This window comes from Bison bison, unplaced genomic scaffold, assembly GCF_000754665.1.
Source record: "Bison bison bison isolate TAMUID 2011002044 unplaced genomic scaffold, Bison_UMD1.0 scf7180017864280, whole genome shotgun sequence".
Taxonomy (NCBI): Eukaryota; Metazoa; Chordata; class Mammalia; order Artiodactyla; family Bovidae; genus Bison; species Bison bison.
The window spans coordinates 6,714,891-6,736,460 of NW_011494852.1; the positions used below are offsets into that span (position 1 = coordinate 6,714,891).

Genomic DNA, 21,570 nt, shown 5'->3' on the forward strand with positions numbered 1-21,570 from the left:
TTTTTTTTTAAAGAAGTCAGTGGGTTGGAAAGATCCCCTGGAGAAGGGAAAGGCTACCCACTCCAGTATTCTGGCCTGGAGAATTCCATGGACTATATAGTCCATGGGGTCACAAAGAGTTGGACACGACTGAGTGACTTTCACTTTCCGAATGTATGTAAGGCATATACAGCATTCTGCAGCATTCCCAGAAGGGTCAGGGCAGCCGTCCATGATCACGTGATAATTCTACTTCAAAGCATGTATAGCGAGAAGTACACTCTTAGTGGAATAGTTATAAATATGTGATGTTGGTTATGTCAGATCTTATTGCTTGAAGACTTTGGGGCCTAATTTATGAAGAAAGTTTGCAGGTAAGAGACTGTAGCAATGCTTTTTAGGTTTGTTTTTTTTTTTTTAATTGATACCATTATTAATCAGCTGCTTTGCAGACTTCAGATTATGTAGATTTACAGGCACTAAACAATTTATTTCAACAGATAATGCTGGCTTATTACAGATAAAATGGAGAAAAAACACAAGGTATCCCCCCAAAATAACTGGATTATCAGAGGATGTTAAAACCATTGGTAAAAGGATGTTGGAGAATAGTCCAGAATTATTACCCATCAGATGACTTATTCATTAGAGAGGGGGAAAATATACCTACCAAGTGAGGGATGGTGGGTGTTGGCAGATAGACTCTTAACCAAATGATCAAATGATATCCTCAGTAGTTGGACAGCATGACCTCAAGGGTCTCTTGATGTGACACTATAAGAAGTATACAACATTGCCTAAGCAGAACGCTAGTTAAAAACCTTTAAATCTCGATTTATTTTTTTAAATAATTTTATGTATTTATTTTTGGCAATGCAGGGCCTTCCTCGCTGCGTGGGCTTATCTCCAGTTGCGGCGAGTGGCGGCTGCTCTCTAGTTGTGGCGCGTGGGCTTCTCATTGCCGTGGCTGCTCTTGTTGCAGAGCAACGAGCTCTAGGGTACACAGGCTTCACTAGTCCTGGCTTGTGGGCTCTAGAGCAAGGCTCAGTAGTTGTGGCACACGGGCTTAGTTGCTCTGTGGCCTGTGGGATCTTCCTGGACTGGTGATCGAACCTGTGTCTCCTGTAGGGGCAGCCAGATTCTTTACCACTGAGTCACCAGGGAAGCCCTAAATCTACATTTAACAATATGAAGGCAATCAGTATTGAACATAATATAACTGGTCCCTGCCAAAAAATAACTGTCCAGAACTTTTTAAAAGAGTCAACATGAAAAACTAAAAAAGAGACTAAAGAGACAAGAACCAGAGTCAGTTTGTGCACCTTGGTTGGGGCTTGAGTTGGTGATTTCCTTTGGGTTCTGTCTTGCTCGGGGCTGGTTTTCTTTTCCTGTCTGATGATGTAGCTTATTTCTTGCCATTCTCAACAGAGGCACAAGGCTGCTGTCTGTAGGTGATGCCTGTGCTTTCTGTTATAAATGTTGACTGTTTGCCTGCCAGGCCACGCCATGAATGCAGGCTTTGTGTCTGGGTGTGGGACTTGCTGCCGGGCTGGCCTCCCGCGTGGGTGGTAAGAGACCAGGAGTCCCACTTCCAGCTGCCCTCCCCTCCCCCGAAAGTGCCAGAACAGGACGGGCTTTTTCCAGAAGCCACCACCTAGCCTAGTGACCGCCTCAGGCTGGCAGAGAGCTGGGTCTCTTTAGGGAACCGCCCTTCAGTTCTTGTTTTCCTGCCCATGAATGCGGGGTGGCTTGTGCCCTGGGGAAGGTGGGAGGACAGGATGCAGGAAGCTTGGAGAAACCGTCATCGGAGCCTGCCTAGGCTGCATTTTCTCATTCCTGCTCATGCACTGCAGCCTGGGTCCTGCCAGGCTTGCTCTTTCCTGCAGTTCTGTCTTGAATGCACGGACCTCTTTACTCTGATTCATGTCCCCAAGCCTCTTGTTTGTCTTACCAGAAATGTGTGGAATTTGGAATTTCTCACAAGTGGTGGTGTCTGTGGTAGTGAAACCTGAGGGAAGGGGACAGGGCACAACCTTTAAAATAATGACAGAGCCCGAGGATACGACATGAGCTGATTAGAACCAAATAGGTCCACGATGGTGGGCAGGTTGATTTCCACTAGACCTTGAGTATCAATATACGCTCATTTGTAACACATTTGCATATGCTAAGTTTCACACTCACCAGTGCCTTGACAGTTCCAAGGCTGACCATGGAAGACCAAAAAGTGGGCAGTGGCCTAATCCCTGGAAATCTCCACCCCCTTCCCCCAAATTTCTTGACTTCCTACTTTTGCGTTCCAGTCCCCTATGGTGAAAAGGACATCTTTTTTGGGTGTTAGTTCTAGAAGGTCTTGTAGGTCTTCATAGAACCATTCAACTTCAGCTTCTCCAGCATTGCTGGTTGGGGCATAGACTTGGATTACTGTGACATTGAATGGTTTGCCTTGGAAATGAACAGAGATCATCCTGTCATTTTTGAGATTTTCTTCTAAGGGATTCTTGCCCACAGTAATAGATATAATGGTCATCTGAATTAAATTCGCCCATTCCAGTCCATTTTAGTTCACTGTGAGAGTTGGACTATAAAGAAAGCTGAGCGCCAAAGAATTGAAGCTTTTGAACTGTAGTGCTGGAGAAGACCCTTGAGAGTCCCTTGGACTGCAAGGAGATCAAACCTGTCAAGTCAATCATAAAGGAAATCAGCCCTGAATATTCATTGGAAGGATTGATGCTGAAGCTGAAACTCTAATACTTTGGCCACCTGATGGGAAGAACTGACTCATTTGAAAAGACCGTGATGCTGGGAAAGACTGAGGGCAGGAGGAGAAGGGGATGACAGAGGATGAGATGGTTGGATGTCATCACCGACTTGATGGACATGAGTTTGAGCACACTCTGGGAGTTGGTGTTGGACGGGAAAGCCTGCTGTGCTACACCAGGGGGTCACAAAGAGTTGGACATGACTGAGCGACTGAGCTGAACTCCCCCAAATAGTTGGAATAATCCTCCCACTCATTAGCCTATGAAGTTACCCAGCCCATAAAAACTATCCGCACCATCACTTGTCTCTCACTGAATCTTTCTGCAAAGAGACATCAAAACCCTGAGCTTCATTAAGTCCTGAGACCAGATGTGTGATCTTGGTTAAAAGATCATGGAGTCAAGTTGCAATCTGAGTTACACAGTTACACTAGGCTGAAGAAAGTCCCCCACCAAGATATCTGTGCCCTAATTCTTGGAATCTGTGAATGTTACCTTTCTGTTGTTCAGTTGCTAAGTCATGTCCGACTCTTTGTGATCCCATGAACTGCAACATGCCAGGCTTCCCTGTCCTTCACTATCTCCTAGCATGAATCCTCAAATTCATGCTCATTGAGTCGGTGATGCTATCTAACCATCTCATCCTCTGTCACCCCCTTCTCCTTTTGCCTTAAAGCTTTCCAGCATCAGGGTCTTTTCCAATGAGTCGGCTCTTCGCATCAGGTGGCCAGAGTATTGGCCGATGCATACTTTTTGGTAACACTTCCAATCAATATTCAGGGTTGATTTCCTTTAGGACTTACTGGCTTGATCTCCTTGCTGTCCAAGGGGCTCTCAAGAGTCTTCTCCAGCACCATAGTTCAAAATCATCAATTTTTCAGCGCTCAGCCTCCTTTATGGTCCAACTCTCAACATCCATACATGACCACTGGAAAAACCATAGCTTTGACTAGACTGACTTTTGTTGGCAAAATGAATGTTGCCTAACACAGCAAAAAATATTATGTGGATGTGATTGAGTTAAGGATCTTGGGATGCTGAGACCAGCCTGAATACAATCTCAGTATTCCTGATAGAAAGGAGACAGGAGGACTCCGTCAGAGGGAGGGCAATGTGATAACAGAAGCAGAGATGCTAGTGATGGGCTTTGAATGTGGAGGAAGGGGCCACAAGCCAACTGGAAGCTGAAAAAGGCAAGGACATAGTCTCCCACTCAGGATCTTCTAAAGCAAACAGCCCTGAGCCCCCTTGACTATGGACCTAACTGATTTTGTACTTCTAACTTTTGCTGTGTTAAGCCATTGAGTTTATGGTAATTTGTTACAGCAGCAAAAGGAAACAAATCCAGTCTCCTTCCCCATCCCTGTGCATTGTCAGCTGATTTCCTTTTTTGTTCTATTACTTTGAGCACGTGGGAGTGCATCATACCCTCTAACGTGCTAAGAGGGTGGGCTTTGGGTCAGACTTTTTGGGTCACTGGTGACAGCAGTGATTACTGAGTGACCCAAGGCAGCTCACTCTGTCGTCTCACTGTGCTGTCAGTTTCCTTGTGGTGTGAGGGTCAAATTCCAGTTTCTTTCTTTTTTATTTTTTGGGCTGTGTCATGCAGCAGAATCTTAGGTCCCCCACCAGGGATCGAACCTGTGCCTCTTGTAGTGAAAGTGCGGAGTCTTAACCACTGGGCCATCAGGGAAGTCTTGCCTCCATTTTCTTTACTTTTTAAAAAAATTTATTTTTTAATTGGAGGAAAATTGCTTTACAATGTCGTGATGGTTTCTGCCATACGATAATGCAAATCAGCCATAATTATACATAAATCCCCTTCCTCTTGAGCCTCCCTCCCCTCCCCCTAACCTACCTCTAGATTGCCTCCATTTTCTGTCAGGCCTGTATATGTTTTGTTTAGTTTTCAGTGTTTTAAAGTGTTCTCATTGAATAGGATAATTATCCTATAGGGTAATTTATTTTGAATGCTGCTAAGTCACTTCAGTCGTGTCCGACTCTGTGCGACCCCATAGACAGCAGCCCATCAGGCTCCCCCGTTCCTGGGATTCTCCAGGCAAGAACACTGGAGTGGGTTGCCATTTCCTTCTCCAATGCATGAAAATGAAAAGGGAAAGTGAAGTTGCTCAGTCGTATCGGACTCTTAGCCACCCCATGGACTGCAGCCTACCAGGCTCCTCCATCCATGGGATTTTCCAGGCAAGAGTACTGGAGTGGGGTGCCATATTTTGAATAGGATAATGTATTTATATGGTATGAGAATTTAAAAGTATAAAAATGTTTCCAGCGCTAATCTCTCGTCTACCATTGCCTTCAGCCATCCCAGTTATCCACTTGACTCAGATATGTTCTTACAGAGATTTTTCTATACATGGACAAGGAATTGCATACACACACACACAAACACACACTCACACACTCTCTCTCATCAAATGAACAATCACATACCATATGCTCCCTGCTTGACACTTTGCTTTTATCATATATTTTTTAAGAATTCTTTTCTACTATGGCTTATTACAGGATTTTGAATATAGCTCCCTGTGCTATCACAATAGGACCTTGTTATCTATCCATTCTATATATAGTTTGCATCTGCTAGTCCCAAACTCCCAATGTATCCCTTCTCCCCACCGCCTCTCATTTACTATATTTTTTATTATCTTTCCATATCATTACATAGAGAATTTCTTTTTAATTTTTTTTTTTAATTGGCCATTTGGCTTGCAGGAGCTTAATTCTCCAGCCAAAGATGGGGCCTGCGCCCTTGGCAGTGAAAGTCAGACTCCTCACTCCTGGACCACTGGGGAATTCCCATCCTTACTTATTTATTTTTATATGAAGATACCTGATGCTTTTCTCTTGTCCTTTACTGATAGAAAGAAAAAAGAATGTTTCTAATAGTGCCATATACAATGTGCGTATATATTTCTAAAAGTGACTCAGTCACAAGATATGTGCATGGTTGTGATTTTACTTTAAATTTTTTAAAATTTATTTTTCTTTTTTGGTTGTGCCATGTGGTGGGATCTTAGTTCCACTACCTAGGATGGAACCTGTGACACCCCCTGTAGTGGAAGCTCGAAGTCGTAACCTCTGGACTGCCAGGGAAGTCCCTTGGTGGTAATTTTTAAAAGGAACAATGATAAGTGTTGCTGAGTGTGTGGGTAAATTGGAACCCTCATACATTGCTGCTGGTGAAAATGTAAAATGATGTGGCTGCTTTGAACTACACCAGTCTGGAAAAGGTCCTCAAAAAGTTGAACATAGTGTTCTCACATAATCCTCAGTTCCACTCTGAGGTACACACCATAGAGAAAGGAAAACATACGTCCACACAAATACCTGTACACAAGTGTTCATAGCAAGATTATTCATAACAGCCAAAAGACAGAAACAACCCAGGTGTCCATTAATGAATGAATAGATTAACATAATGTGATATTTCGATGCAATGGAATTCTATTATTATTATTATTATTGGCCTCTCTGTGCAGCATGCAGGATCTTAGTTCCCTGACCAGGGATTGAACCTGAGCCCCCTGAATTGGGAATGCTGAGTCTTAACCACTGGACCACCAGGGAAGTCCTGCAATGAAATGCTTGAAACGGGATTATTGAGCCAGAAAAAGAAATGAAGTACGAATACATGTTGCCACCAGGATGAAACTTGAAATAATTATGATAAGTTAAAGGACCCAGGACAGAAAGCCACATGCAGTACTGATCCCATTTATTTAAGAATGACCAAAACAGGCAAATCCACAGAGACGCAAAGTAGACTAGTGGTTGCCAAGGGGGGCTTCTAGTGGTAAAGAACCCGCCTGCCAATGCAGGAGACGTAAGAGACGTGGGTTCGACCCCTGGGTTGGGAAGATCCCCTGGAGTAGGAAGTGGCAACCCTCTCCAGTATTCTTGCCTAGAGAGTCCTGTGGAAAGAGGAGCCTGGTGGGCTACAGTCCATGGGATTGCAAAGAATGCCTGGTGGGCTACAGTCCATAGGGTTGCAAAGAGTCGGACATGACTGAAGCAATACACACACACACACACACACACACACATCCGAGGGAACTGCAGAGAAAGGAGAGATGTTAAGGTTCTAGAATCAGATAATGGGTGATGGTTGCACAGTATTGTGTACATACTAGAAACCACTGCTGCTGCTGCTGCTGCTGCTGCTAAGTCGCTTCAGTCGTGTCCGACTCTGTGCGACCCCATAGACGGCAGCCCACCAGGTTCCGCCGTCCCTGGGATTCTCCAGGCAAGAACACTGGAGTGGGTTGCCATTTCCTTCTCTAATGCATGAAAGTGAAAAGTGAAAGTCAAGTTGCTCAGTCGTGTCTGACTCTTAGCGACCCCATGAACTGTGGCCCACCAGGCTCTTCCATCGATGGGATTTTCCAGGCAAGAGTACTGGAATGGGGTGCCATTGCCTTCTCCAGAAACCACAGAGTCACACAATTTAATACGATAAATTGTTTTGTTATATGAATTCTATCTCAATAAAAAATACAATACTTTATAAAATGGTACATGCATAAAATTTTCTTACTTACTGCAGAATTACCCATTGCTCAGCAATGTATGCAAGCAACCATTTTTCCACGCTGCTGGATTTGCCAACAGCCATGGGGCTTGTGTGTGAATAGGAATACTAACTAATCTTTGTTCTTTGATAAAATCACTAAGCAGTTATTCTTCTGTATCAGATTTCCCTAACCCATTAAACAGTCCCTCCAAATGCTATCACTTAAACCCTTCACAAATCTAATATCAGATCCTTGTAAATGTTGTAAGTACCTTAATGGATAGACGAGGCGATCGTGTGATATTATAATGATTATGAAACTGATGACTGTATTGACTCATGTCACCAATGTGCTGACACCGCGGGTGTGAATTTGTTGTTTCTTTATGATGGCTGTTCCAATGTGTATTCTTCTTTCCTGTTGGAAGTATGATTTTATTTGCCTGATGGGAAGAGTCAGGGTTACTGGCTCAGAGTTGCCAAGCTTTTGGGTGGAAGTGGAGCCAGTTTGGAGTGAGCCAACGGTTCAGGATCAGTGATGAGATGGGGGAGCACTCATCACGGCAGCCCACCAATGTGGTCGTTCCCCAGGAACTGTCCACAGGATCAGCTCTGAACATGTAGAAAGGCTTTATTTACGACCCCATTGGGCATGACCCCTGCCGCCTCCCATCACATATGTTCTGAGCATCTTCTCATAGCATATAGGCTGGCACTTTTTGTTCTGAGCAGGACCTGTTTCTTTTTAAAATATTTATTTGACTGCATTGGGTGTTGGTGGTGGCATGTGGGATCTTTGATCTTCTTGCAGCATGGGGGATCTTTAGTTTTGGCATGCAAACTCTTAGCTGCTGCATGTAGGATCTAGTTTCCTGATCAGGGATCAAACCCGGGCTCCCTGCTCGGGGAATGCGGAGTCTCAGCCACTGGACCACCAGGGAAGTCCCTGAGCAGGATTTGCTTCTACCCAGTTAAATCCAAAGTCAGTATGGTTTGACAAAACTCCAGCTATTTTTTTTAACTGAGGTAAAAAATATATAACAGAAAATTTGCCAATTTAGTCCTTTTTAAGTGTATTCTGCTGCAGCACTGGTTGCCTTCTTAATACCTTGCAAACATCACCTTTCTCTATTTCCCCAATATTTCATCATTTCAAACAGAAACTCTATATCCATTAAGCAATAATTCCTATTCCTTCCTCCCTTCAGCCCCTGCTAACATCTAATTTACTTTCTCTATGAATTGCCAGTTCTAGATATTTCATGTTAGTGGAATCATATGGTGTTTTTTCTTTCGTGTCTGGCTTACTTCACTTTGCATAATGCTTCCAAGGTTCATCCATGTGGTAGCACACATCTGAGCCTCATTCCTTTTGATGGCTGAAGAGTATTCCTCTGCGTGGATGTACTGTATTTTGTTTATCCCTTCATCAGAAATGTTTGGTTTGTGCCTGCCCTTGGGCTACTGTAGATAAAGCTGCTATGAACGTTCACTTACAGGTCTCTGCTTGAGTTCCTGTTTCCAATTCTTTATGGGTATATACCTAGGAGAGGAATTGCTCATGTGATTACGGTAATTCTATGTTTCACTTTTTGATAACCAACTGGACAGTTTCCCACGGCATCTGCACCATTTTACATTCCCACTAGCAACATACGAGGGTTCCAGTTTCACCACGTCCTCGCCAGCACTTACTCTCCATTTTTACCATTATTATGGCCAAAAGAGTAGTCATACAGTGTTATACAACCTCAGATTTTATTTTTTCTGCCACACTGCATGACAGGCATGTGGGATCTCAGTTCCCCAAACAGGGATCAAACCCATTCCCCCTGCATTAGAAGCAGGAATCTTAACCACTAGACTGCCAGGCAAGTCCCTAACCCCAGCTTTTATCCTCATCAACCATCAAGACCTGAAATGACAAGCTGCTACATGTTTTCTAGTTCGGTGTCTTATCAAATGTTTTCAATCTTTTCCTAAGACATGACAAATGGTAACTTGCCCAGTCTTACTTTGCATTTCTCTTGGGGTGAGGAAGTGGATCTTCTTCTGTTTAAGAATTGCTCCTGTTTCTTTTCCATGATTTTTCTGTTCATCAACCTTTGCCCACTTTCCTGCAGTTACTGGTCATATGCTGTGTTTTAAAAATGAAGCATTGGCTGCAAACACTGAAAGCTCCAGGGGTGACATCACACAAAAATCTAATTTTCCAGCTTCTTTTGGAAGTGCCCTAGCCTGCACACTCACAAGGCAGGGAGTGACTGGAAGAGGCTGCTCTGTAGGCTACACTGTCCCCCACCTGCATTCTAATATGCCTGGGCCCATTACCTGTCACATGACCTGCCTGGCCCTGTGGGCATTTGTGGTGGCAGCTCCTGGGATACTCCTTTCAAAGCACTCAGTCCAGAGCCTGGCCCTGCAGAAAATTCAAAACAGTTAGATAGAAAAGAAATTTCAAAAACAGAGCTGGCCAGTCTCATCTCAGTGATTGATGGTGGTTAAGGCACCAGTTAATAAACTAGAAGCACATCTGTTCAGTGATGGTGTGCAGAGTTGGAGGGCAGAGAGTTCCAATGAAAACACATTCAATCGAGGAAAACCTTCTGAATGAAAAGGCAAGTTGCAAATGATGCGGTTCAGGACATGCAGCCCTCAAATGTGGCACATTGGGATTCTGATTATTTTAAGCTTAGGGAGTTTGAAAACGGCAGAAGTAGGGAGATCACTCTGACCTCCTCCTTTCTTTGCCCTTCTTCCCTGAAGTAGGTCATAAAATCGTCATGTGAGAGGTGTTCCCACCCCACCCCCCATTCCCCCCCATCCCCAACCCCTCACCCCGACATGGAGGAAAAGAGCATGGCATTTGTGAAGACAATGGGAGAAAAAGAAGGGTCCTAATAGACCTGCTGTGAGTTTTAATTGCTCAGTCCCACTTGCATAATCTAGGAGAATCTCCCCATCTCAGGACTCTGTAGGGACTTCCCTGATGGTTCAGTGGTTAAGACTCTAAGCTCCCAATGCCGGGGGCCCAAGTTTGAACTAGGTCTCCTATGCCGCAACTAAGAGTTCGCCTGCCACAACTAAGACCCATTGCAGCCAAATAAATAAAAAAATTTTTAAACCATGTAAAGTCTCTTTTGCAATATGAGAGAGTATTTACATGTTCCAGGGGTGAGGACCTAGGTCATTTGGGGGCCAAATTCAGCTGACCGCAAACCATGGTTCTTTTACTTATTTAACTTTATTAAATAATTTTTTTTCACAGGCATAATTATCTTACAATTAATACTTGCTACAAAAATGACTTGAACATCATCTACAATTACACCACCATTCAGAGGCTGAAAATCATATGCATGACAGTGTACTCAGATCACAAAAAATCTTTTCATACTTTCCAAATAGTCTTTTCTTTCAGCTATAAAGGTCAGTTACCTGAGCCAAACTTGTTCTTAATAAGTAGAATTTCTGTGTCCATTCCAAAAGTCTCTGATGTCTTTCTGGGCCTATTCATTTGCAGACAGGAATAGAAACTATGACCAGGGTTTTCACATCATGCATTGACAGGTGATGCCTGCTCTTCTTAGGCTGTCCGATTTCTCGAAGATAAAAGGAGTGACTCTTGGCAGGGCCACGTGGATGAGGAAGTTCCGTGCAGAGGAGATCACATCCTTGCGCATCTTCTCTGCAGGGTCCAGCTTCAGATTCAGGCTCTTGATGCAAAATACTGTGGCTCGGCTTCACCCATGGCTCTATTTTCTTCTTTTTTGACCGTGCCTCAGTGCATGCGGGATCTTAGTTCCCTGACCAGGGATCAAACCCATGCGCCCTGCAGTGGAAGTGCAGAGTACCAACCATGGTTCTTTTTATTTCAAGAGTCGTCATCATCTGGACTTCCCTGATGGCTTAGCAGTGAGGACTCCACCTGCGGATGAGAGACACGGGTTCGATCCCTGGGTTGGGGAGATCTCCTAGAGAAGGAAATAGCAACCCTCTCCAGTATTCTTGCCTAGGAAAATCCCCTGGACAGAGAGGCCTGGTGGGCTACAGTCCATGGAGTCACAAAAAGTCAGACGCGACTTAAGGACTAAACCACAAGTCATCATCCTAATAGATATTACACAAGAATGTTCTGTAGTAATGGCTCTTAGGTGCCAGGTGCTGGGCTAAGTGCTTTAGGTATGTTATCTCATCTAATCCTTCCAGCAACCCTCGGAGGCAGGTACCACTGCTGTCCTGAAGATTCAGGCAAAGACAACACAGGGAAGGGATGAGAAGAGCTCTGACCCCGGAGCCCACCAGCTGGGCTGGTCCACCTGAGAGCATGAGAGCCACGGCTACCCCAGACGCCCCCTTCCCTGGACAGAGGTTTCCTAGGGCTTCGCACACTGAATTTTGTTCCTTGTTCTTCATGTGCTGGCCCCTTCACAAACTCCTCCTGCCATTATTTGATGAAGCTGGCCCACTCAGCAGGAGAAGCCCTGCTGAATCAGAGATCTAAGGGCTGCGGGGTTACCTGTCGGTGCCAGGTGCACAATGGGGAATCTCTGAAAGCCTCAGGCTCAGGTACGCCTACACAAGTCAGACTTGCTGGGAATCACTGCATGTGATTTTCTGTAAGGCAGTGCTTGCCAAGTATCCAGTGTCTGTAATCGGGATCACCTTTGAAGATCTATGCTTAGGAAGAAAGACAGCCCGAAGTTTTTGTCAAGCTGGCCAGCTGAGCCACCAGGAGACCATGGGTTGCCAGAGGATTGCTGGTGCAGGAGAAGATTTTGAAAAGAAATGTATGAATATAGCCTTCACAAGCAATACTTCCCTGGGGCAAAGAAACGGAAGAGCAGCACTTACATGATTGATGGCACATGTGCTGGTAGGGGGTTGCCTTATGACTTACGTGAAAAAAACACGTATTTATTAACAATTGTAATATTTTGGGGAAAACACTGAAAACTCATACAAAGCATGCCAAACTATAAGGTCTTCATTATCATTGATGAAAATGAGGCTAGTAAGAGAGAGAATATTGATTAAAAGATGAGGTGGGGGTTTGGGAAAAGCTGAGATTTATCTTTCAAACAGAGATCCAAGTTCGAAGTTTATTTTTCTCTTCCTCTTTCTCTCCAGGTTGATAAAACAACTCTGCCCCATGAAGTTATTCAGGGATTTTGGTTCCTCCTAGGTGCTGGTCTTATCTTTGTGGTCAGAAGGCTCATCACGACGACCATACCGCACAAGACCATGCCTGGCTGCATGGGAGGATGGGAAATGTAGGTTTTCTATCTGCAGGATCTTATGCCCAATAAGATACTATTACGATTGTATTAGTTAGCTATTACTGTGTAACAAATCACTCCCCTACAGCATTATGCGTGCGTGCTGTCACTTCAGTCATGTCTGACTCTTGCAACCCTGTGGACAGTAGCCCACCAGTCTCCTCTGTCCATGGGATTCTCCAGGCAAGAATACGGGAGTGGGTTGCCATGTCCTTCTCCAGGGAATCTTCCCAACCCAGGAATTGAAGCTGAGTCTCTTTTGTTTCCTGCACTGGCAGACGGGTTTTTTTTACCACTAGTGCCATCTGTGAAGACCCCTAAACACTTAGTGATTTAAAACAATGAACACTTTTTATCTTATGTTTTCTAAGGTCAGGAATCAGTCCCTCTGGGTCAGAGTCTCTTCCAAAACTACAAGTAAGGTGTTGGCCAAGGCTGCAGTCATTTCAAAGCAACAGGGGGAAGACACTTCTCCAAGATTTTTGGCATGCTTGTTGGCAGGTCCCAGGTCCTCACTGGTTATTGGTCAGTGACATCAATTCCTTGCCATCTGGGCCTCTCTGCAGGGTGGCTCAGAGTGTGGCTTCCCTCTGAGCAAGACAGCAAGTGAGAGAGACTTCACTGGTGGTCTGGTGACTAAAAATCTCCCTGCCAATGCAGGAGACACGGGTTTGATCCCTAGTCTGGAAGGATCACTCATGCCATGGAACAACTAAGCCCGTAGGCCACAATTACTGAACTCACACAACTATTGAGACCTGGAAACCTAGAACCCATGCTCTGTAACAAGAGAAACTGTCATGAGGAGCTTGCACATGCAACTAGAGTGTAGCCTCTGCTCTCTGCAAGCAGAGAAAGCCTGCATGTGCAGCAGTGAAGACCCAGTGAAGCCAAAAATAAAAATTAATTAATTAAAAAAAAAAAGAAAGAAAGAAAGAAAGTGAGAGAGGCAGAGAGGGCAAGCAAGAGAGAAGTCACATCCCTTTTGTAGCCTGATCTCAGAAGTGACATCTCACTACTTTGGCCATTTTCTGTTTGTTCGAAGTGAGCCACTTAAATCCGGGGCACAGAGGAGGGGACTGTGCACAGGATAAACACGTGGAGTTGGGGGTCACTGGAGGTCATCTCAGGGGCTGCCTGTGGACCAAAGGGAGGCGGATTGGGGGACAAAGTAGCTGTGTCTTGCACCATTTCTCTAAGTGAAAATTAGTAACTTACACCAGTGAGGGGCCGTGTAGAAGGAAATGGCAACCCACTCCCAGTATTCTTGCCTGGGAAATCCCACAGACAGAAGAGCCTGGTGGGCTACAGTCTATGGGGTCACAAAGTCAGACACGACCCAGCAACGAAAACAACAACCACCAGTGAGGTGGGGTGGCTTCTTACCAGCAGAGGACAGAGGGTCCAGCAGTGTCCTGGTGTCACTGGGAAGACGTTTGTGGATGGAAAAGATGAATTACTTTGTGTTTTAAGTTAATCTTTAATACATTAACACTACTAATTAAAAATATAGTCCTCTTTAGCGTCAAACTTTTACTTCCAAATATTATTCTATTTATAAATGCAGTAAACTTTATTTTTTATTTATTTAAACATTTTTTTTGGAGTATAGTTGATTTACAATGCTGTGTTAGTTTCAGGTATACAGCAAAGTGGATCAGTTATACATGTACATATATCCAGTCTTGTTTAGGATTCTTTTCCCACATAGGTATTTACAGAGTATTGAATAGAGGTCCCTGTGCTCTACAGTAGGTCCTTATTTAAATCCAATCATTTTAACGGGCACTTTCAGGGAGATCTTTGATTAATGTTCAATCAAGTCCAGTTACAACAGCTTCACATCCTATTTAGAACTTTAGTTAATTACATTTCCTTAAGTGCTCTGCTTTCACATCTCAATTTTCTTTGACCACTCAACAGAAGCTTCTAAAAAGCACAACCTCCCCAGGTTCTTAACTCGTATAATAAATTACAAGCATATCAAGGTCTTTTAAATATTCTAGCACCATTTACTCACTTTGAAAAATGCCCTTTCACGTTTCAGTGAAAAATTCCAAGTCTAAAATAATGAATTGCTCAATTATACATGTTACGTTGGAAGACTGACATTTACAGGACACGTTTGTCCCATTTTTATGCCAAGTTCTCTTAAACATTTCAAATACATTAAATACTGAATATCCCAGATGATTCTTAAACATAACATGACAGTATTAATTCTGTGGGTTCCGCTGGCTTTCTCTATGTAATTGTAAGCCTTCTTACAACTGGGCATTAAAAAACATTCTTAAGGAAAATTTTATTAGTGTGGTGAGATTGATTCGTAGCCAGAAATCTGGGGCTGGAACAAGAACAAGAGCTCTGACTTATTGGTTATGAAAAAGTCCACAGGGCCCTTTTTAAATAGTTACCAAAACAAAGCAGCTTCACAGGCTCCTAAGTTCTGGTCCCCTGGCTTGTGTCCCAGGTCAGGGTGTACTGTTCCCTCGCATGAGTACCAGTTCACAGCCAGTGAAATCAGAGGAAGTCTGCAAGGCTACCCAGGGCTGCTTACAGCTTGGATTGGCATCAGCTGGTCTGTCTACTGCCTGGCTGTCTATTCCGCATTCTTTCCTGAGTCTTGCTGTCAGGCCTGGCCACAGCCCCTGGAGGGAGCTAAATGATGTCCAGTGTGTTAATGGTATCACTCAGCATCCGTTTGCCTGGCTCCGCTCCTGGCCAGGCTGAAGTCAGGGTTGTGACGCAGACATGCACAAGGATGTCTTAAGGTTCCCCAGGGATCAGGGATCAGGAATTTGGAGACTATCCCTGGGATAGATCAACTCTTATGTCTATAGGATGGGAATGTGGGGAGGGTGCAACCAACCTGGAATTATCCAGCCTGGGTGTGGAGGGAGCAGCTGGGCTCAAATTCTTTTTTCTATGTGTTCTTTTTTTTTTTTTTTCTGGCCATGCCATGTGGCTTGCAGAATCTTAACTCTGGGACCAGGGACTGAGTCTGGGCGATGGCCAGTGAAAGTGCTGAGTCCTAACCACTGGACTGCCAAGGAATTCTCTGGGCTCAAATTGGAGGGGGATGCAAAGGACCAACAGGGAGGAAGATCGGAGAACAGGTTCTTGTGGGGGTTATGGTGGAGGGGGACAGTGGAAGGATGCTGGCCAAGCAACCTCGCAGCCCAGCCCTGCTCCTTCCACCCTCACTGAGTAGGGGTGAGGAGGTGGTTCAGTCAGCCCAGACACGAGCACCTCCAGCATGCAGCACCTACTATGTGCAGAGTGCCTTCCTGGATCCTGCTGTCTCCAAACTAGATGAATCATAACCGAGGGAAAAGGCAATCCTGCCCAGGACTACAGCCAGGTGGTGGCAGAGGTGAGGCTGATTCTACATATATATTTTTTAAAGTTTATCATCTCAAGTGTGTTTAAATGGTTGTTGTTCAGTCGCCAAGTCGTGTCTGACCCTTTGTGACCCCATGTACTGTAGCATGTCAGGCTTCTCTGTTCTTCACCATCCCCCAGAGTTTGCTCAGACTCATGTCCACTGAGTTGGTGATGCTATCCAACCATCTCATCCTCTGCCGTCCCCTTCTCCTCCTACCCTCAATCTTTTCCAGGATCAGGATCTTTTCTAATGAGTCGGCTCATCACATCAGGTGGCCAAAGTATTGGAGCTTCAGCTCAGCATTAGTTCTTCCAGTGAATATTGAGGGTTGATTTCCTTTAGAATTGACTGGTTTGATCTCCTTGCTGTCCAAAGAACTCTCAAGAGTCTTCTCTAGCACCACAGTTTGAAAACATCAATTTAAACAGTAATAAATAATTAAATGTACGTATTTATTACTATTATTAAAATTTTTATTGGAATATAATTGCTTTACAAAATAATACTAGTTTCTACTCCACTCTACATGTATTTTGAAGGGAAGAAGAAGGATTTTCTGTTGGGCTGGGTGGAGAGACAAGAGAGAGAGGAATCCAGAACGAGGCCAGGGTCTCTGATTTGAGTGTCTGGTTAAACAAAAGGAACTTTTCCTGAGAATGACCTGAGCAAAAGGTTTAGAGGGGCCTGATATTAATTCTTTCCAGGCATGTGCTGTGGACTTCAAGGCACAATATCCTTCCAAATGTTGTAACCACAATCTGAGTATGAAATACATTTTCCATAGCAATCAGTACACAGAATTTCTTGCAGCTATTTACCCTTGCTATATGCCAAGTCAGACATGACTTGGTGACTGAACAACAATATGTCGTGTACTCTGGAAAAATCAATTTTTTATTGTATTCCATTTAAAAACAAAGTGCTAATTATGACTTGTCAATAAGTCATGGCCAGAAATTTGTAAACCACTATTCTGGGTTCTACCTCTTTGAAACTTGTTTTGGGCTTATTACTGCCCTGGAGAAGTCGGGGAGCTCGGGCTGGGCTGACCACGGGGCAGTCAGAGATGGCTCAGGTGACTGGAGCGGGGAGATGCTGATGACTGGGGAGGCCACGAGGAGGTGGGACTCCTGAAGATCCCTCCAGGGATGGCTATGCTGCATTAGGGAAAAGTTCAAGTCTGCTAACCCAGCATGGAAAACTGGCAGGGACAGGCACTGAGGGCAGCCAGGGTATGCGAGCATGGAGCAGGGGTGAATAGGCTGCTGGGTGGCCGCGGGCAGGCACCTGCCCACGCCTACTCCTGCAGAGGATGGCCAGGGTCTGAGGCACCGTGGAAATGACACCTGGGGAGAACAGCCCCTCCGATCCAGCTTCTGGGACCGCTCTGCTTCTTGCTGCCAGTGAGTGCCTGCCCCCTGCCCTCACCAGCCCCAGGGTGGGTGCAGTAATTTAGTTACGTCCTCAAGGAGCCTGGCTGTCTCTCCTTCCCCTTCACCATCCTCAGTACATTGGCTTTTATCCTTCAAGGCGGTGGCCTCAGTTGCAGGTGCTTTAACTACACCCATAGGCAGGAAGGAATGGGAACGGAGGGCCTCCCCTGCGGAGAACGGGGCCGCATGGCCACCTTCCTGCAGGAGCCAGATCCAACAAAGGGAAATATGTCTGCCTCCTGAGGCTGGCCCGTGGCTGCATCTAAAAAAATATCGTGGAGACTTTACTGGTGGTCCAGTGGGCTAAGATCCTGCCCTCCCAATGAAGGGGGCCTGGGTTCCATCCCTGGTTGGGGAACTAGATCCCACAGTGTGCAACTAAGAGTTCTCATGCCCCACCTAAAGATCCTGCTTACCGCTACAGTGATCAAAGATCCTCCGTGCCACAACTGAGACCAGGTGCAGTCAAAGAAATAAAAATAAGTATTTTTAAAAATTGCAGTTCTAGGCTTCCCTGGTGGTCCACTGGTTAAAAGAATCTGCCTTGCAATACGGGGGACATCAGTTTGATCCCTGATCCAGGAAAATCCCACGTGCAGAAAAATCCCAGTAAGCCGACGAGCCGCAACTAGTGAAACCTGCATACCCCAGGGCCTGTGCAGCACAAGAGAAGTCACTGCAGTGAGAAGCCCATGCACCGTGCCTAGAGAGTAGACCCGATTCACCGTGACTAGAGAAAGCCGGAGCGCAGCAACGAAGGTCCAGCGCAGCCAAAAATCAATAAATAATAAATAAAAACTATATATATATATGTATATAGTGTGGTTCTGTTAGTGAGGAAAGGGGATGGCTGGCAAGTAACAAGGCTGCCACAGCAGGACTAAGATGACATCTGCATTTTTTAATAGCAGCCCAGTCATTGCTGAGCACTGGAGCGGGGCCTCAGAAGCACCCTGTGTGTCCTTTTGATTATGGGAGGTGGTGAGGAAGTCTTGAGAAGGAGCAGAAGAGAGGCGGGGGCTTGGCAGTCAATATTCACCAATCTGCGTAGAATATTTTAATATTTAAACAATCTGTTTGACTAACAGAGGTAAGTCTGGTCCGACTATATGTGACCCCATGAACTGTAGCCCACCAGGCTCCTCTGTCCATGGGATTCCCCAGGCAAGAATACTGGAGTGGGTGGCAATTCTCTTCTCCAGAGGATCTTTCCGACCCAGGGATCGAACATGGGTCTCCTGTATTGCAGATGGATTCTTTATCCGCCGAGCTATGAGGGAAATCCCTGGGGATGCTCAAGAAAGGAGAACAGAGTCTTGCACATAAGGAAACAGGCTCGGAGACAGGACCTTATTCAAGATGGCTGAGAGGCGTTAAAGTAGCTTCTAAACACTAAGGGTGTGATTCTAATTACATATAATAACATATAATAACAACATAATGATACTAATTACAATCATCTGACAGCTGTCCCTCTATACCAGGCCTTATTCCAAGCATAACACACATGTTAACACACAGTTTAATATGCAGGTGCATGCTGTTATATGAGTAGATATGGTACATAGTGAAGATATACCAGGTAAATACTGTTATTGGCAATATTATGTAGAGGAGGAAGTTCTTGGAAATTAAGTGGTTCACCCAGGACAATGGTTCTCACCTGGGGGTGACTTCCCCCTTTCAGGAGACATTTGGCAGTATTTGAAGACACTCTGGGGCTTCCCAGGTGGCTCTAGCGGTAAAAAACCTGCCTGCCAATGCAGGAGACATGAGAGATGTGGGTTTGATCCCAGAGCAGGAAGATCCCCTGGAAGAGGGCATGGCAACCCACTCCAGTATTGTCACCTGGAGAATCCCATGGACAAAGGAGCCTGGCGGGCTACAGTCCATAGTCCAACTGAAGTGACTTAGCCTACACGCACAGCAAAAATAATTGTTTATGGAGATACTCAAACAGTTTAAATTTCAATCCTTCTGTTAGTGACAAAAACAAGGGAGTGTCGCACAAATTTTGATTTGGTCGCACTGGTCTTAATTGTGGCGCGTGGGTGTCTCTAGCTTTTGTGGCCCACAGGGTGGCATGTGGGAACTTAGTTCTGCTACCAGGGATCGAATCCATGTCCTCTGCATTGGAAGGTGAATTCTTAACCACTGGACCACCGGGGAAGTCCCCCTCCTCCCCTCTGCCGCCCTGCTACACCACCCCCACTACACACACTTGTTTTTGCTCTTTTCCTTGATCCAGAAGGGTTCTTTAGTGTACATTACAAGCCTATGGTATTGTCAGGCGAGTGTATTCTCCTCAGTTCTGTCTCGTCACAATAAAGATTTGGAGTGACGGACATTAAAGCCCTTGGTGCTTGGACAGACCATTTTATAGCTCTTAGACAATTCAGTGTTACAGCTCCGTGTTACAGCTCTATTTTATTTAGAAAATAGCAGGAGAATCCATCCTCGAGGCATGAGACCATGCCGACCCAAAGACATGAAGAGAAGAGAGTGGGGGAGCGCGCCAGCGCACAGAAGAGAGAGAAAGAGGGAAAGAGAGAGAGAGAGAGCCTTTGGCTCCTCTTTTTTATATGTTTTTCCTCCCCCTGGGCCTGCCCTGTGTAAATTGGGCTAGCCAGGAGTGCTGTTTGTTCTACCTGAGGTCCTCACTCTGGTCCTTGGACCTTCCTTTGTTCTATTTTCGCAGGCTTTTCCCTTCCTTGTCTTTTAGCCACCGCCATTTAGGACTCCTGTTTCCTATTCTAACTACCTAACAGTATTTTACTGTTTTCAGTGTCCTTTCATGAGATGGTCAGTCCATTGAAGCCACAAGAGGAGACAGAGGAGAGGCTCAGGAAAAGCAAGTTTATTGTACTCACAGGTCCTAGTAACTGGAGGTGTGTCACACAGGGCCACTTGGGAAGGACACAGTGTGGTTAAGGGATAGGAGATAGGAGCCAGGGAAAGGCTGGGATCATGACCTTTACTGGGGTTTCCTCAGGAAAGATGGGCTTCCCTGATGGCTCAGCAGGTAAAGAATCCACCTGCAATGCAGGAGACACAAGAAACACAATTTTGATCCCTGGGTTAGGAGATCCCCTGGAGGAGGGAATGGCAGCCCATGCCAGGATTCTTGCCTGAAAAATCCCATGGAATCAGAGGAGCTGCAGATTGCACGGGGTTGCAGAGTGAAACACGGGACTGAGTGACTAAGAACACAGTAAAGGCAGCGCTTAGTTTCATTGAGTTAGACAAGGCTGTGGTCCCTGTGATTAGATTGACTAGTTTTCTGTGATTATGGTTTCAGTGTGTCTGCCTTCTGATGCCTCTCGCAACACCTGCCGTCTTCTTTGGGTTTCTCTTACCTTGGACGTGGGGTATCTCTTCACGGCTGCTCCAGCAAAGCGCAGCTGCTGCTCCTTACCTTGGATGAGGGGTATCTCCTCACAGTTGCTCCTCCTGACCTTGAACATGGAGTAGCTCCTCTCGGCCCTCCTGCGCCCACGCAGCCACTGCTCCTTGGACAGAAGAAAGCCTTCCTCAGCGATCAATGCAAAGAAATAGAGGAAAACAACAGAATGGGAAAAACTAGAGATCTCTTCAAGAAAATTAGAGATACCAAGAGAACATTACATGCAAAGATGGGCTTGATAAAGGACAGAAATGATATGGACCTAACAGAAGCAGAAGATATTAAGAAGAGGTGGCAAGAATACACAGAAGAACTGTACAAAAAAGAGCTTCACGACCCAGATAAACACGATGGTGTGATCACTCACCTAGAGCCAGACATCCTGGAATGTGAAGTCAAGTGGGCCTTAAAAAGCATCACTACGAACAAAGCTAGTGGAGGTGATGGAATTCCAGTTGAGCTATTTCAAATCCTGAAAGATGATGCTGTGAAAGTGCTGCACTCAATATGCCAGCAAATTTGGAAAACTCAGCAGTGGCCACAGGACTGGAAACGGTCAGTTTTCATTCCAATCCCAAAGAAAGGCAATGCCAAAGAATGCTCAAACTGCCGCACAATTACACTCATCTCACACGCTAGTAAAGTAATGCTCAAAATTCTCCAAACCAGGCTTCAGCAATACGTGAACTATGAACTTTCAGATGTTCAATCTGGTTTTAGAAAAGGCAGAGGAACCAGAGATCAAATTGCCAACATCCGCTGGATCATGGAAAAAGCAAGAGAGTTCCAGAAAAACAT

The 21,570-nt window shown here is 45.1% G+C and overlaps 1 protein-coding gene and 1 pseudogene across 1 annotated transcript in view; both read right to left on the bottom strand.

The window, feature by feature from the left end:
* Nucleotides 1-21,570, bottom strand: part of FBXO17 (F-box protein 17) — a 124,371-nt gene that overhangs the window by 35,473 nt on the left and 67,328 nt on the right. The gene's annotated exons all lie outside the window — the stretch shown is intronic.
* LOC104995390 lies at nucleotides 10,824-12,518 on the bottom strand (annotated as a pseudogene).